Below are 18780 nucleotides of genomic sequence, written 5' to 3' on the forward strand. Positions count from 1 at the left end.
GGCTTCGGGCCGTGAACTCGGGCATCGGGCCAAGAAGAGCGGGTATTGTGCCAAGGATATCGGAGTTGCGGAGTCAACTGGCCGATTGGGCAATAGGCTGCACGAGAGGACGATGCGCTGAAGAATCGGACGAAGCGTCGAGGGACCAATGACATGTCGGACAACTTGGTTAATTGCTTAGGATTAATTGTCTCGATTGAAGTTTTGTTTTGTTGTGCAGGATTAACTACGATAAGAGTAAGACAAGCAGCAGGTGTTGCGCCGGAGTCAAGATCAGGATCACGTTGGGAGTTCGAGAGTTCGACGGAAGTTCGGACGGTCGTCGGAGGTTCAGCGAGAACAGATCCGAGAAGTCCAGAAGCTTGCCAAGCGAAGCTCGTCGGAACTCGCCAAGTGGATCGTCGCAAAGTCCAGGAGTATGCCGGATGTCCGCAGAAGGATCACCGAGGGTTATTGGTTGATCGACGGAAGTTGGCCGGAAACTCGCCGGAAGAAGCGATTGACGCATCGGAGCAAAGCTGCAGAAGTTGTCTTAGAGTTAATCGTAGTTAGCATGATGATTAAGCATGAAAATGGGAGGTGATCCCATTAGCTTAATCTTGGGGCAATTGGGCCCCTGAAAAGATTCAAAGTGGGCCGAATGGAGTGAACCATTCGGACCCTGATTGCACCAGGAGGTGCAACCGCCCCAGCCAGGAGGTGCAACCGCCTGGGCTGTGGGGTTGGGAGGTGCAACCGCCCCAGCCAGGAGGTGCAACCGCCTGGGCTGTGGGGTTGGGAGGTGCAACCGCCCCAGCCAAGAGGTTGCACCGCCAGAGCTCAAGTTCCGAGCTCTGCCAGGCGATGCAACCACCGAGCTCAGTCTTCGAGCTCTGGCAGAGAGGTGCATCAGCCTAAGCTAAGTCTCGAGCTCTACCAGGTGATGCATTCACCAAGCTCAGTCTTCGAGCTCTGGCAGAGAGGTGCATCAGCCTGAGCTCAGTTTCGAGCTCTCCCAGGTGATGCAACCACCGAGCTCAGATTTCGAGCTCTGCCAGGTGATGCAACCACCAAGCTCAGTCTTCGAGCTCTGCCAGGTGATGCAACCATCGAGCTCAGTCTTCGAGCTCTGGCAGAGAAGAGCAATCGGCTGAGCTCAGTCTTCGAGCTCTGCCAGGCGGTGCCACGTCTCCAGTCAAGAGGTGCAACCGCCTGATCCCAGAATTCTGGGATTTGATCGATTTGATCGTTTTGAGCTCGAATTTTGAATTGGGTTGGGGCCTATAAATACCCCACCCATTCAGCACTGAAAAGATACAGACATATACCGAAATCTTGATCTTTTCTGTGATTCTAAGAGCTCAAAAGTGTTGTAAAGCCTTTAAGTCTCCTCCTTCTGTTCTTCAAGTTTTCAATTGTAAAGTGAGGAGAGAAAGGTCTGTAAAGGTTGTCTCCTAAGCCTGTCAAAAGGAGAGAAATTGTAAGAGGGAAGTTTGGCCTTCGCCCATTGAAGGAAGGCACCTAGTTGACGTCGGCAACCTCATCGGTGGAGGAAGCCAAAAGTGGAGTAGGTCAAGGCTGACCGAACCACTCTAAATCTCTGGTTTGCGTTTATTTTCGAGCACTTTATCATTACTGCAAACCTCCCTCATCACTACTGCTCTCTGCGCTTTCACGAACAAATTCTAAGTGCTGTTCTTCCAAATCTGCATTCAGACGTAAATTCGTATTTTCATACATTACAGTTTACGTTTACGTTTGATTCTGCAGAACTGTTTTCCGTGCTTTTACGAACGAGCTTCTTTGTAGTTTACGCTTACATTTTAATCCTATTAATAACTGCAATCTGTCCTCTATGATTTTACGAACGAGTTTCAACATTTAGACGCAAAACTGCATTCAGACGTAAATCGGCTTTCCTCGCTCAATCGTCAGATTTCAGTTCACGTTTACGTCTTGATTTCAACTGGATACTGCCTTCTGCGAGTATACAAACGAGTTTCAAAGTTTAGACGTAAATCTGCGTTTAGACGTAAATCTGCGTTTAGACGTAAAACTACGTTTAGACGTAAATCTGCGTTTAGACGTAAAACTGCGTTTAGATGTAAAACTGCGTTTAGACGTAAATCTGCGTTTAGACGTAAATCTGCGTTTAGACGTAAATCTGCATTTAGACGTAAATCTGAGTTTAGACGCAAAACTGCGCTTAAACGCAATCTGCGCTTAGACGCAAACTGCACTTAGATACAAACTGAGAATTTGCTTTTGCATCATAATAGTTTTTGAACGAACGCAGCTTTTGGTTTTTAAATTAATATAAGATTTCCACTGCACTAATTCACCCCCCCCCCTCTTAGTGCTCTCGATCCTAACAATTGGTATCAGAGCGGGGTATTTCTCATTTCGGATTTACACCCGAGAGAAATGACTTTTCAAGAGGGTTGTTCGGTCTTTCGTCCACCGTTCTTTAACGGATTGGACTACACTTATTGGAAAACTCGAATGAGAGTTTTCTTAATTTCTCTAAATCTGGATTTATGGAATATCATTGAAAACGATTTTCAACTTCCCTCCAAACCGATGAACGAATGGTCGGTTTTGGAGAAGAAGAATTTTTCTTTAAACGCAAAGGCTATGAACGCCTTATTTTGCGCATTGGATAAAAATGAGTTCAATCGGATTTCTACGTGTGAAACGGCTTTCGATATTTGGCGCACTCTTGAAATCACGCACGAGGGAACTAGTAGAGTCAAAGACTCGAAAGTTAATATTTTACTGCTTGATTTCGAGCTTTTTCATATGAAACCAAGCGAAACCATTGTTGACATGTACACCCGTTTTACGGATGTCGTCAATGGTTTAAAATCACTTGGTAAAAGCTTTTCGAATTTTGAACTCGTTAACAAAGTTTTGCGCTCACTTTCTAAAACTTGGGATTCAAAAGTAACTGCTATTCAAGAATCGAAAAACTTGAACCATTTTCCACTTGAAGAACTAATTGGTTCATTGATCACATATGAAATGACGTGCAATGCACGTGAAGAACTTGAGAACCACCTTCCAAAGAACAGGAAGGATTTGGAACTCTGGACAAATGAATGCCACTTGAGCAATGACTCAAGTGATGAGGACAATGATGAACAAACCAACCTTCCAAAGAACAGGAAGGATTTGGGACATAGAACATTTGAAGACCACTCGAGCATAAGCTCAAGTGATGGTGAACTTAAACTACAAATGAAACGAAAATTAAAAAGCAAAAAGAATGGAACTACTTGCTTTAAACGCAAGAAGAAGAACAAAAATTGGGATGAATCGAGCTCATCTGAAGACGAGAAAGTCAACAAAAGCGAGGCGGCAAACTACGCCTTACTAGCCTATGACATTGAGGTAATTAAAATACCTTTGGTTTATTTTGAAATTACTTAATGCTTTCATGATATATTTTCTTTTTAGTTTAGAATTAATTTTCTTGAAAATTACATGTTTAAAAATAAAAATACAAAAATTATGATCATGCTGATAATTTCGAAAATAATATTGCATATTTTATGATAAACAAACAAAATGATTTTGATCATGGTTAAGAAGTAATAATGTGTATCATGTTTGATTAACATTGTTGAATGAAATCACGTTTGATTTAAAGTAATGCATAAAGATGTAATATGAAATGGTTATTAACAATTTTATGCATGTGATTTTAAGTTATCCATGATCATGAGCTTGTTTGATCTTCTTGACTTAATTTCAAGATCTATAGCAAAAATCATGTTTGAATATATGAAAGTGTTAATTTCATTTTCGGATTCACTTAACAATTGGTATCCTAACAATCGGATTTTCTCATACACTTATGAAAAAATATTTTTTCTAAAATGGATTTGATGAAATGATTCACGCTTATAAACTCCATCTTGAAATATGAATGATAGTGTTTTTGCTTGCAAAGATTTGTTTCACATTCATATCTCCTATGATTCGTGTGCAGAAAAAGAATTTATAAATCATAACACAATGTGATTTCTTATACAAAAATAAAGTGCTTTTGTGATTCTTTGCTAAAGAGAATAATTATTAAAATCATGATCTTGATAACATGAAGCTCTTTATAAATCAAGATCGTTCATTATGCTCCCTACATTTATCAAAAAGGAGTTTTTCAAATGAAATGCAATTCAATGAAGTGTCATATTGATATCTTGAAACTTGGAATATTTTAAAATGTGATCTTGATAAGAATGTTTCAAGTTGCTCTTTGTACTATATCTTTTCGAATGAATCATGAGCCTTGATATCATATATTTCATAATACAAGATTTCTTTGCCTTATGTCTTGAACTTTAATGCTTATCTTAATTTGGCATATAAAGACTAAGGCATGCTTAGATGAAAAAGAATATCTTAAATAAATGCTTTTCCCATCTGATCGAGATTAATGATTTCATGATATTTTGTGAATCTCGAAATTAATGACTAGATTATGAATTTCAAATTAATAATTTGATTTGAATAAGTTTTATCTAAATCATAATCTTGATCTTGCAAAATTGAAGTCACAAATAATATCTTGTGGTATTCATGAATTGATACTCACAAATATGAAAGCATTGATATTCATGACTTGAATTCGATTGAAACATTGTATGCTTAATTTAATCATTCTCCTATGTTTCAAAAATTCCTTAAATGCCTTATGTGATGATTGAAAACTAATCTGCTTTATGATGAATTACGAATCATGACTTGATCTATGATATAAATGACTTGAAATGATTAAAATATTTAACACTTTTATGCTCTACCCCCTACCTTCTTCTTGTTTTCAATGATAAAATGGGGAGAAGTTTTGATCATGCATGGTAGGATATAATTTGACAAAATTGATACCATCATGATATGAAACATTAATGTAATTATGAATGGTGATATGATATCATGCATGTAATACTTCAACTTATGATAATGATGCATGCAATGATAAAATATTCATGATGAAAAATTGTCTTGACATTCATAACTTGATTATCCATCATTTGTCATGATTTTGAAATCGTTCTAAAAGGAAAAGAGAACTACAAAACTGTATTCTCTCTTTCATTTTTACAATGACAAAGGGGGAGATAGCTAGCTTGTACAAGTCAAGAAGATGCAAAAACTAGATTGCTAACTTGCTTATTTCAAGAAGAAAAATTGTCTTCTTGAACATCACTATCTTGAATATCTCAAGAAGCAAAACTTGCAATTTGCACATTGCAATAGGAAGCAAGAATCATGAGCTTACACAAGAAATTTATCTTGCAATTGCTTTCGAAATTTTTGCTAGCTTATATATTGTGAAACTTGTATATCGTAAAAATTGCTAGCTTGTTGGTCTAAAGAGAAGCAAAAAGTTGCTATCTCAAAAGAAGCAAATGTGCTATCTTACCTATCTCAAGAAGCAAAAATGCTAACTTGCGCATCTAGCAAAGTGAGCAAAATTTTCAAGAAGCAAAGAGTTGCCTTCTTGAACATCTCTAATTTCCTAGCTTACATAATGTAGAACTTGCTATCTTGAACATTACCAAAAGTGCTATCTTATATGCTATAAAACTTGCATATCTAAAACTTGATAGCATGAATGTTCTAAGCATGATGTAATACTTGCTAAATCTTCTAGCTCCAAGATTGCATGATGATAAAACTTGATACTATCTTTTTCATGCAAAGAGTTGAACCAATATCACACACAAACACTTGATTGTGATACTTCTCCTTTTTGTTGATGACAAAGGGGGAGAAGTATGTTGATGACATGACATGTGATGCATAAGTTTATGCATAAGTTCATGTTGACGTATTGCAAGTATTCATAATGAATATTGCAATGACTTGAATTCAGTTTGAATTCAAGGTTCTATCAATATGACATATTGATAGGGGGAGTTTATTTAAACTCCGGGAGTTAAGTTTAACTCCGTCATCAAGTGGTTGTCATCATCAAAAAGGGGGAGATTGTTGAATCTCGTATTTTGATGATGAAACTACTTGATATATGTTTATGATTTAATCTGCGTTTTGAGTGACGCAGGATGCTTCGATCAGGATGAGACAATTAAAGCAGGATAATCATGTTGTACCGAAGGAACATGTCAGAAGATTGGACGTCGGGCCGGTGGATTGGTCGACGTATCGACAGAAGGCTTCGGGCCGTGAACTCGGGCATCGGGCCAAGAAGAGCGGGTATTGTGCCAAGGATATCAGAGTTGCGGAGTCAACTGGCCGATTGGGCAATAGGCTGCACGAGAGGACGATGCGCCGAAGAATCGGACGAAGCGTCGAGGGACCAATGACATGTCGGACAACTTGGTTAATTGCTTAGGATTAATTGTCTCGATTGAAGTTTTGTTTTGTTGTGCAGGATTAACTACGATAAGAGTAAGACAAGCAGCAGGTGTTGCGCCGGAGTCAAGATCAGGATCACGTTGGGAGTTCGAGAGTTCGACGGAAGTTCGGACGGTCGTCGGAGGTTCAGCGAGAACAGATCCGAGAAGTCCAGAAGCTTGCCAAGCGAAGCTCGTCGGAACTCGCCAAGTGGATCGTCGTAAAGTCCAGGAGTATGTCGGATGTCCGCAGAAGGATCACCGAGGGTTATCGGTTGATCGACGGAAGTTGGCCGGAAACTCGCCGGAAGAAGCGATTGACGCATCGGAGCAAAGCTGCAGAAGTTGTCTTAGAGTTAATCGTAGTTAGCATGATGATTAAGCATGAAAATGGGAGGTGATCCCATTAGCTTAATCTTGGGGCAATTGGGCCCCTGAAAAGATTCAAAGTGGGCCGAATGGAGTGAACCATTCGGACCCTGATTGCACCAGGAGGTGCAACCGCCCCAGCCAGGAGGTGCAACCGCCTGGGCTGTGGGGTTGGGAGGTGCAACCGCCCCAGCCAAGAGGTTGCACCGCCAGAGCTCAAGTTCCGAGCTCTGCCAGGCGATGCAACCACCGAGCTCAGTCTTCGAGCTCTGGCAGAGAGGTGCATCAGCCTAAGCTAAGTCTCGAGCTCTGCCAGGTGATGCATTCACCAAGCTCAGTCTTCGAGCTCTGGCAGAGAGGTGCATCAGCCTGAGCTCAGTTTCGAGCTCTCCCAGGTGATGCAACCACCGAGCTCAGATTTCGAGCTCTGCCAGGTGATGCAACCACCAAGCTCAGTCTTCGAGCTCTGCCAGGTGATGCAACCATCGAGCTCAGTCTTCGAGCTCTGGCAGAGAAGAGCAATCGGCTGAGCTCAGTCTTCGAGCTCTGCCAGGCGGTGCCACCTCTCCAGTCAAGAGGTGCAACCGCCTGATCCCAGAATTCTGGGATTTGATCGATTTGATCGTTTTGAGCTCGAATTTTGAATTGGGTTGGGGCCTATAAATACCCCACCCATTCAGCACTGAAAAGATACAGACATATACCGAAATCTTGATCTTTTCTGTGATTCTAAGAGCTCAAAAGTGTTGTAAAGCCTTTAAGTCTCCTCCTTCTGTTCTTCAAGTTTTCAATTGTAAAGTGAGGAGAGAAAGGTCTGTAAAGGTTGTCTCCTAAGCCTGTCAAAAGGAGAGAAATTGTAAGAGGGAAGTTTGGCCTTCGCCCATTGAAGGAAGGCACCTAGTTGACGTCGGCAACCTCATCGGTGGAGGAAGCCAAAAGTGGAGTAGGTCAAGGCTGACCGAACCACTCTAAATCTCTGGTTTGCGTTTATTTTCGAGCACTTTATCATTACTGCAAACCTCCCTCATCACTACTGCTCTCTGCGCTTTCACGAACAAATTCTAAGTGTTGTTCTTCCAAATCTGCATTCAGACGTAAATCGTATTTTCATACATTACAGTTTACGTTTACGTTTGATTCTGCAGAACTGTTTTCCGTGCTTTTACGAACGAGCTTCTTTGTAGTTTACGCTTACATTTTAATCCTATTAATAACTGCAATCTGTCCTCTATGATTTTACGAACGAGTTTCAACATTTAGACGCAAAACTGCATTCAGACGTAAATCGGCTTTCCTCGCTCAATCGTCAGATTTCAGTTCACGTTTACGTCTTGATTTCAACTGGATACTGCCTTCTGCGAGTATACAAACGAGTTTCAAAGTTTAGACGTAAATCTGCGTTTAGACGTAAATCTGCGTTTAGACGTAAAACTACGTTTAGACGTAAATCTGCGTTTAGACGTAAAACTGCGTTTAGACTTAAATCTGCGTTTAGACGTAAATCTGCATTTAGACGTAAATCTGAGCTTAGACGCAAAACTGCGCTTAGACGCAAAACTGCGCTTAAACGCAATCTGCGCTTAGACGCAAACTGCACTTAGATACAAACTGAGAATTTGCTTTTGCATCATAATAGTTTTTGAACGAACGCAGCTTTTGGTTTTTAAATTAATATAAGATTTCCGCTGCACTAATTCACCCCCCCCCCCCTCTTAGTGCTCTCGATCCTAACAAGCACCACACAACATATAAAAGCTTAGCCTCTACAAGACCAAATGTAGCAATACAGTGAGAAATAGACATTCTAGAATGAAGCAATTTATAACAAAAATAAATCACACATGTTATTCCTTTCATAAATGAGACCAATCAACAGATGCTGATTGGTCAAATGCATATTGGGAGACAAGTAAGGCATAGGCAACTATAGTTGATGGTTCCATTCATTATTATTATTATTATTATTATTATTATTATTATAAAAAATCTGATAATTAATTTTAGAAATAAAATCAATAATCAAATGTCCAAACAACTCATTCAATTTACAAAGGTCTCACTTATGATCAACAATCAAACTTCAAACCCAAGAAGATTCATTCACAAAATCCATATTAAAATGATCTATTTTAACACTAAAGACATCAAAAATCTAATAACCTAACCTTCACAAAAGAAAAAGCTTCAAGACCAACTAGTATTAATAGTAGAAAAAACCTATTGACCTTTTTTGTGAGTATCATGATAAGTGTAACATTATTTTTTTTATTAATGTTAAAATAAAAAAATATCATCCACATACATAATTTGAATAAACTTATATCCATTCAAGACGTAAACTTTCACTCGTCAAATAGTCATAATAATAAGAAAGTTAATAATTAGATAACGATAATATAAAAAATAAGAAGATAAAAGATCATTTTATCTGATATCCTAATCCCTTTAAAAAATTTAGATAATTTCTCATTATTCTAACAAATATATATATATATATATATATATAATAATAATAATAATAAAATCAATTTTAATGATGATAAAAGAATTTATTCCTCTAGAAGGTAGCGTGAATACACACAGCCATGCGGTAGCGGAAACCTAAGGTGGCCTCTGTCTATGTCAACCTCTTCTCTGCCCTCGTGTCCTCGGTAAAGCTACGGTGGCGAATTAGGTCAGGCGATCGACGCCCTTTCTGTCTTCTTTGCCATTGATCAGACCCGTTTTCAATTGATTGTTCTTCTTGCTTGCCGGATTTTATGCTTGTTCATGATGGTGTTTGTTCTTGCCGTTTCCTTGAAAGATGTTGATCCAGTCATATTTCTTGCTGTTGTTTGATCGCCTTCCATTAATGAGTTAGTAGGGTTCTTTGGGACGTTCGTTGCCTTCGATGAATTCTTGATCTGATTCTTGTGGTTCCAGCTGAATGGGCTTTTTTAGACGATAGATTTGGGAGATTTTACATCTAATTATCGTCGATTGACGCTTGGAGCATTTTTTCTATGTGTCAGTGGATGATGTATGGCCAAAGTAGGCCACCTCTGTTATCTCATTGTTGAGAAATTCTTGTTTTTCTTGTTTAGTTATAAGTTCTGGACATGTTTAAGGTATGATTGAACTTAAGGTTTGAGGTAGATTAATTCTAGGGCATGGTTCTTAACTTTAAGAACTGTTTAAGATATGAATATGACTTAATTATATTGCATCCACGTCAACTATGCGTAATTAAATATTAAGCTATTTATATGTCACAGTCTGTAGGATAAAAGTTGGGATTGCTGGTAATCTGGTGAGATATGTGGTGATACATCATCAAGAGCTATTGCTTGCATCATCAAGAATCATGTAGCTGAGTTTTTATAAGTATGTGTCATGTAGATGAGAGTCATGTGCATACAATCAGGTGAAACTGTAGATTTATGTAAAAGTGGAATTATTAGATCCTTGAAGAACTTGCAGTTCTCATACAATCAGGTGAAGTTGTTGAATCTAGGCCTAGGAGGTTAGTTCATTTTACAACTCTACAAATTGCAGAATTTTTATTCGGCCTTCAACTTTATTGCTTTTGGACTATGTGGTTAAGCTCTTTACAAGTGAATTTTAGGTTTTATGTTTCTCGGATAATGATGAATGGTATGGTAGCTACCTCTATGGACCTCTTTGTGTGGAATAACATGTCTCAAGATATTGATGTTGTGCCTCAGGTTGAAACTACTTTGGTATTATACACCGAGAAATGTGATTAAATACCATGCAGTAACAAGCACATGAAGCCTTATACCTAGGGCAATAGTGGTATAGACAAGTATCTTGCCAAGATTGAGTTCCACATGATCTTTCATTTATAGAAAGAATGTTAAAGGTACCTGGTTGATGCATTATAATACATATAAACTATTGTTTGGCAGATATGGTAACCAGGAAATTGGAAAAGCAGCAACAGTACCTAATGCATGGAGACCAAAATCTAGAAAATTCTTGATAGTAGTGTTAGGATACAAGTATCAATTATTAGTAGGCCATGTAAAGCTGGTTTAAGTAAAAAAATTTTGGAACTCGACTGGATAATTTGTTGATGCGTGCTATCAATATCTATCGTTGAATGTCCCTGTAAATTGTTCACAACTTCTTCTTTTTATGATTGTATCAATTTCCTTGCTTCCTTCTTTCTGATTATCTAGGTAGTATCTTACTTTAATTATCTGCATAGTATGCAATGTTTTGCATGTGAAAATTAAGTGTTGTGATTTTGATCTTTTCCTCTTTAATGGATTGGGAAACAAGGACCATAAACACCATTCATTTAATCAGTATTAATTGTGGAACTCTCTTCTATTGGCTTGTTATATATACCATGCTCGTTAATATATGTGCTTTTACAAGAAGCCAATAGAACAGAGTTCCACAACTAATACCAGTGGCTGACCAGTCCTGCATTGAGGGAAAAATATTGTGTCCAGTTCCATTGTCTGACATTATTGTTAGTGTCTATCTACTTGTGTTTCCTCGTGCAAAGATGGCATTGCAGAACATTGGCGCTTCAAACATCGATGATGCCTTCTATCGGTATAATGTGCCCAAGATGATAACTAAAATAGAAGGTTGTGGGAATGGCATCAAGACAAACATTGTGAACATGGTGGGCATTGCAAATGCCTTGTACCGACTAGCTTCTTACACTACCAAGTATGTTGGCTGTGAGCTTGGTGCTCAATCCAAGTTCGATGAAAAGACTGGTACTTAGCTTGTTAACGGAGCTCATGACAATGCCAAATTAGCTAGACTACTAGAGAACTTTATCAAAGAGTATGTACCGTGTTATGGATCTGGTAATCCTGTGACTGCACATGCTTTTTGATAATGTGCACATTCCGCTGGTAATGTGCCTGAGAAGGAAGAGAAGAAAGCAAAATCAAGTGTGGAAAGTGGGAGCTGCAAAAGCAGGAACTGAAGCAAAGGAGACACCTAGCACTATGGAGCAGATGATTGTAGAGATCGAAGGTACACTGAAGAAGGGATCCAAACTTAGTGAGCTTGTCTCCTTTCTGGGCTCTCTGACTGAGTCTTATCAGGAGAAAACGAATGCACTTTTTCAGGCCCTGTTTTAGGGTGTGGGTAAAATAGGTTGCAAAATGGGTTGTCAAGAAGAAGAAAGAACTACCTTCTGGCTATAGTGCATGATAAGGAATCACAGATGCGTCTTCTGTGTGCTATTGGAACATTCTGTGGGAATTTAGTAGGGATGCACTGAGGAAGTTGCTTTGGTAGCTAAATCTCTTTATGATGAAGATGGTTCGGAAGAAGATTACATAGTGCAGTGGTACAAAGATGGTCGAATGCTGAGTCAGAGGTAGAAGAGGAGTAATAATAGTTTCTATCACGTATCGATCTGTGTGATGCCTATTTCATCCCTTTGCGAGTTTTAAACTTGGTCATGTACCAGTACTATTGTGTTTGACTTGGTTCTTATCGAAATAAAGAAGTTATATTGTGGTTGGTACATAGTGTGTATCGTCTGTTTGTTTCGGAATCATGTATTGTTATTGGCTGCAAGAATCTTGCGCCAAGCTTGCTATTAAGTTTTCATGTTCACCAGAGAATCCATACCATTTGGGTGAGATGGGATCGTTGTATATGATGTATTGGTATCTCTAAATTTATCGTGCCACGTTCCTATTAAGCATAGCTTATTTTTTAGGTTTGCTTGTAGGCTGCTACTTTTATTAAGATTGCCTATTGTGTTCAAACAGTGGTGAGTAGCTTGTTATTCTTTTGACATGCATGATTTGTTTTAAAGGATTGGTGCTGGAAATTACTCAAGACCGAAGCAAACTGGTATTTGATATATGCATTCTTTCTTATTTTTTTGACATGATATTTGATATTAGTAGTAGATTATTACACAACTGTTTCAACCAGACACTCATTTATTACACACGCAAGTGTGTGTGAGTTCGAAGTACTGCAGTTCATTGGCTCTATGTTGATTTGATGGAATACAAAGGATGCGAGTTTTGTACCAAATATATTGCATCGGTCGTGATGAAGGAAAAGTATAACAGTTGATTGGCTCTATGTTAACTCGATGGATTACATATCAAGAGAGGATGGTGCACTTCAGTCTCAAGAAATCTTGCACGCATGCATATAAGCATTTACAATAAAATAAGGCTTTAGTGGCATCCATTTGTTCATTTATCCTTCTGCTAAACTGCTTCCTTTCTTTGGTCAGCCTAAAGCTATTTGGTTGTGCACTACTTATACATGCATGTCTGAAGTATTGTAAGCTTTACCTATTCTGTCAAATTGCATGTAACAAAATGATGCATGATGCGACACATCAGGCTTAGCTAGATGGCATGAACTGACTGATACTTTGATGACCCAACTTATTTGGGACCTCAAGATACCCTCTTTTTAGAGGCATACATGCATGCTAAAGTTATTTGAAGGCTAGCTTAGAAAAGGTTGCCAATGGACTTAACCAGCTTGCTTGTGTTCCAAGGACCAAACCTGAAAGTTTGAGCTTTCTTGTTTGATGGAGAAACTAGCATTTTCATGTACTGTTAAACCTGAATTCTCTGTTTCTAAGCCTCATCCAGGAACAGACATAAAGAACAATTTGATGTGTTAGTTTTCTGAAAAGACAGAGATGCTTCACCAGAAGTGAACTCTATCTTAAGCCTGAAATATCAGAAAGTTTGGAACCATGAAAGCAGCTATAATGTAACATTTCCTGGAGAAGATAGGAACCTCATGTGCTTAGTATTATGCAAAATCACGAGGAATGTTTGTACCCCAAAATACTTTGAATGAGCCAAGACTAAGACATTGATGGAAACACACAAGAGGCCACTAAAACTTGAGTAGCAACAGTCTTGGAAATGATGGTGGTGGCAGTGTAAAGAGAGCAGTCAGTCATTTTCTGTGGTGGATTTGTGCAGGTCACTCTCTCTGAACATTCAGTGCACTAGAAATAATTCAGTATCTAACTTCAGTTGAAGGTTCTCCAAACAGTGTAAAGAAAGTTTGAAATCCACAAGTTCTGTGAGGAGAGGGCTATGTTTTTTGGAAGATAAGCAGCTCCAGGTAGAATTTACCAGACGCCTCAAGTTCTGAGAGAGCCAAGTCCTGAAATGTCAAACATCGACTATGACAACATTTGAATTCAAGTGAATCTTGCTGTGGTTTTTGGTGCTTCTGATGCATAGTTTGCCTTGAACTGAACTAATTTCTTATCCCTATAATGTCTTTAAACAGGCACATGAAAACAGGATTTCATGGACATGGAATGGGAGAGCCGTATACAATTCAAGGCATGTCAGCCATGAAAGTAAATCCTTGTCCGGATTGCTAGAGACAAGTCTTTCAATCTTCTGGCGCAAAGACATCTGAAACATTAGGGTTTTCTTGAAAGCTCACCACCAATAATTGCCACCACCTGCAAGAGATTCCTGTTGCATGGCAAATATGATATGTGCAGCCACTGTGGCCTACAACCCTTTTTCTGTTCTCTTCCACCGAATCGAATGTTTCAAGCAGTAACATCTGACTGCTATCCAATAAGCAGTTGGGTGTTGCTGTTTTGCCTCTTCGACTCGGTGGTCTTCTTCTTAGTAGCCATGGTTAATGTTCTTGAAATGATTACTGAAATCATAACAGGACAACTCCTCCATCCGTATCAACTAAATTCGTGATGCAAGAGCATTAATTATTTGCATGGTAAACTTGTGCATGCAGCCTACCCGCTTAATCACGCTGAGAGAGATGAGAGAGTTCAAAAGGGAAGAACACAAAAAGGAGGATTCAACTGTAATCCGAGCCGAGTTCTTCTGGATTTTGTGGAACACAACTATGTTCAGGTGGCAGCTTCTCCAGCTTCTTCTGGAGCTCTGTTTCTTTGTCTCTGAGCTGGGCATTCTCACGGAGGACCTGATCGCGCTCTCTCATGGCACGGTTGAGATCATCGAGGAGCCGGCCGTTTGCAGACCGGAGATGGGCAACCTGCGACCGCAGCTCGCTGAGTTGCTTCAGCTTGCGCATGCGCGATCGCCGCGCGGACTCTCTGTTGGATATCATCCTCCTCTTCCTCCGCTCCTCGGCCCAGCACAGTCGCTGCTCTTCCGCCTCGACCACGCTGTTGTTTGGAAGGCCGACTTCATGCATCAACGGCGAGCTCTGAGCTTGGTTCGGGGAGCAACATCCAAAGAGATCGCTCAGGTGGAAGGAGGGGATGCCGTTGTTTGGAAGGCCGACTTCATGCATCAAAGGCGAGCTCTGAGCTTGGTTCGGGGAGCAACATCCAAAGAGATCGCTCAGGTGGAAGGAGGAGGGGATGCTGTTCTCAGCCATGTGGTACTGAGACTGGCAAGAAGGCATACACGAAGGTGAAAGGTATCTAATGCTGGCAATCTCACCTGGATACATGGTCACAAATTTTCCAGAGAATGGAAGATCCAAGAAAGATCTCGGTCACAGTGGGATGTTCTACTGAAGGGGAAGGAAGCATGGAAGGTATTGATGTGAATTTATAGAGTGCCAAGACTCGGCAGTACCACTTTGTCCGGTTCAAGCAGCATCTCATCCTGCTGGATGGATGCCGAGCAATGCATGCATGCATGCATCCATCCATTACAATTCCTCCATCGCTCTCAGACGATGGCGTGCAGATGACGGAACCCTCGACACCAAAAACCTTGTTGCCCCCATTAAAGTAGAAGCTGGTTCATTAGCAGTGACAAGCATTTGCTTTGAAATGAAAGAGGGCCAGGATGTTGGTGCCACTATAATGCGGGCATAGCTTTGGATGCATCTTCAAGAAAAGGAGAAGAGAAAGGGCACGACTGTGGATGATGGATGACAGAATCATGGGCTAAAACATAAAGACAAACTTGGCTTTCATGCAGTGTCACTGTTGATCAAGGGGAATGTTTTGGAGCGAGAGAAGGAAGAGGATGTAATTGGTGAGAGGTATGTTAGATTAGATTATTGTTTAGCATGGCTTGATTCAGCTTGTGTCACGCAATTGAAGTCACTTTCTGTAAAGTGAAGATATAGCATATCAATTGCCATGGGATCCACTGAAATGGACCACTTTGGATGGCGATTGGATGGATAATTGAGGAGCTGTGGAATCAAATTGATTAGAGCTCATTCCAGTCCCAGCTAAAAAGAAAAAAGTATTTGATCATATTATATATCTATTCAGTTTATTCTTCATTCCAGGATCATTTTTAATCTCTCAACCATGACATTCTAGATGGTTTGGACCTGCACTCTGCTGACATAATCTGAAATGCTTTTATCTTTTCCTTCTAGATTTGGTACATGTTTATTAGTTTTATAAAATGTAGACTCCACTTCACCACATTGATATCAACATTCATATCTAGTGCATTCTTATTAAATTGAGTTTGTTGACTTAGGTTTGCTCACAAGTCATTGTAGCCACTCTGAATCTGATGCACAATCTTTATGCTTTGGTGGTTGTTCTTGATATTTATGGTGATGGATAAGAGTGAATCCTTTTGGATTATAATATTTGACCCTGTTGCATACATCTTATGTTTTCTCTCTTGTCATATCTTGATGTTTGATGTAGTTGCTCCTACTGGTGCCAAAAAAAAAAGGGGTGCTTTGTGTGTTCTTTTCCTTTGGCTCAATTATACATTAAGAGGTCACTCCAGTGGGCTTAATAATTGCTACAAAAAAAAATGGTATTTAATTACCTTATGAATTTGCCGAAAAGATAATTTTCCAATTAGGAAAGAACAAGAAAAAGGAGCTTTAAATTGTATCCCTGTTCACTTTATTGTTATCGAGTGTAATGGATCTCAGTTGACAATGGCAGACCTCTTTTGGCATCTAGCACTTTCTTTTCTGAATAAGTAGATTATTGCTAGCATGAAAATGATGTGTGGTTTGAGTAGTGTGATAATATATTTGTCTGATTTCCACTTTGCTGGTTTTCCAATTCTACATGAGATTACCAGTTCATAATACCTGGTGGAGATTTTTATTTGAGACCCTACATGTTTAAGACATGGCAAATTATATCTGAATTATGAGCTTTCGAGGCTGGTTAATGCTGTGTAAAGTCGACGATCGATGAACCGAAGTTTTCAGGTAACTAATTACTTGTCTTTTTGGTTGATCACTTTGATGCAAATGTCAAGAGACCTATTCTCAGCTGGAAAGGTCTTCTGACACTCGAGTACTATGCAGATTTCTTCTAATTGCCTTCCTAATCATCTCCAGCAAAGGACAGTAGTTTTCAGAAAGAAAAGTAGCAGCATTGTTCTTGGCTTTGCTATGATTTACCACTCACAGCAAAAAGCTAATGTCATTTTGCTTCCATTCTTGAAATGTGATGTACAAATGTTGCACTTGCAGTTTTCCATCACAACCTTTTCCAATAAACAAATCTACTTCACCAGAATTTAGTAGTTCTTAGCCTTCTTTCTTTCCTGTTTGGCTTCAGTATCAGGCTGCTTGCTCACTCTGATGTTATAACCATAAGATTGATCCAAATATGCCTACAAAGATATGTGTACAGGATGTTCTTTTCGGCTATATCTTTGTTTGTCTGGATGACAGGAATGTTAGTAAACCAGAGTGTTCATCCCAACACAGGAAACAGTAGGGAGGAGGTTTTGTCTTGTTCTTGGACACCAGCATCTTGAAGACTCTTTTTGACTCCATTTCCTGTCTTCCCAAAGGCACTGACACACCTCACTATCCTCTTCTCTTGTTCTTGAAAGACCAGATGGAACCTACAAGGTTGTCCAGGGCAGTAGCTAAACATCCATCATTAGCATTCTGAAGGTGAATGATATAAGCTGTGCTTGTTTCCATCTTGCCATCAGAATTCGAGTCTCAGGTAAACAGCTACAGATATCATTGGCTCATTGGCTTTTCTATTAACAACTAATACTTGTCATCACCTGTTTTCATACCAAAAAAATTATCTTTTGCTGTGCTAATTAACTTGCTGTTTTGACAGGCTGATGAGCAGAAAAAGTGATCTGATATCAATAGTCAAGGTTGAATGAGTTTCAAATTAAACTCTCACAAATCTGACCTCCGAACGAGCTTATATCGATCAGATTTCAAGTAAACTGATACATTTCTGCAATCCATGAACATTTGAAACAGTTGCAGGTAGGAATTCTTGCACCAGTCGACATAAGTTGGAACTAATTCCTGGCTCAAACATGCTTGTTCTTCGGCTGCACTCAGGTCTTGAAATGGTGAGGATGCTTCATCAAACTTGGATCAAACCTGCTTATTGATGCTTCATCAACTACGTGTTCAAAGGACACATGAAAGGATGCTGAAAAGGGTGGGAAGAAAGTTGATGCATTATTTCTTCAGCAAAGATGCAGCAGCAGCAGCAGCAGGAACGATGATTGGGTCTTCCACCAATCTGTCATGGAATTTTTTGAGTACGGAGTAGACCAGGAGTTGACATCTGCTACCCCATCTCTGCACTCTCTTCTGTCTGTGTTGAATAGGCTCAAGCACCATATGGTAGAATTAGGCCTAAAAGACCAAATCCTTTGTGCAAACAGATTGAAATCAAGTAGCCTTCTTCTTCTTTTTTGTCTCAGCCAATATATCGATTTCCAGTAAAGCAAAACTTTGGTATACTTTGTGATGCAATTCCTTTTTCTTTTTGAGAAGAATGTGGGGAAACACACTCCAACTTTATGCTGATAAATACTTGATCACTTGCTTTATTCTCATCCCCCTAATAGGCTGCAATTTCCAAGTCCTGCAAGCTTCTTAAATCTCTCTCTCTCTCTCTCTACAACCACTGTAGATGTTGAACCTTTTGGTGTTGGGGGTTTATGATCGGATCAAAACAATTTGCTCTCTGCACTGATCCTAATTGTGGGTTGAGACTTGTAAACTTGAATGAATTGCTTCTGCTGCTGTATACAGTGCTTGGAATTTATGAAGATGATCAACAGAACAGCTTTGACTGCTCTAAATGAATGAGCAAAAGCTTCAATCAACTGGTCATCTCAGGTATTATTCTATTGGCCAAGGAAAGAGAAGGCCCTCCTCA

The 18780-nt window shown here is 39.5% G+C and overlaps 2 long non-coding RNA genes across 3 annotated transcripts; both read left to right on the top strand.

Moving 5' to 3' along the window:
* Positions 1-9299: 9299 nt before the first annotated feature.
* LOC135679238 (uncharacterized) lies at positions 9300-16255 on the top strand. Its single transcript, XR_010515185.1, has 2 exons — positions 9300-9384; positions 13971-16255. It is a non-coding gene; the product is annotated as an uncharacterized LOC135679238 (long non-coding RNA).
* Positions 16256-16548: 293 nt separating this feature from the next.
* Positions 16549-18358, top strand: LOC135679239 (uncharacterized). Of its 2 annotated transcripts, XR_010515187.1 has the most exons (3): positions 16549-17589; positions 17713-17870; positions 17949-18358. It is a non-coding gene; the product is annotated as an uncharacterized LOC135679239 (long non-coding RNA). The 2 variants fall into 2 exon arrangements; XR_010515186.1 differs by having other exon boundaries at positions 17713-18358.
* The last annotated feature ends 422 nt before the right edge of the window (positions 18359-18780 follow it).

The sequence above is a fragment of the Musa acuminata genome, chromosome BXJ1-7, assembly GCF_036884655.1.
Source record: "Musa acuminata AAA Group cultivar baxijiao chromosome BXJ1-7, Cavendish_Baxijiao_AAA, whole genome shotgun sequence".
Lineage (NCBI taxonomy): Eukaryota > Viridiplantae > Streptophyta > Magnoliopsida > Zingiberales > Musaceae > Musa > Musa acuminata.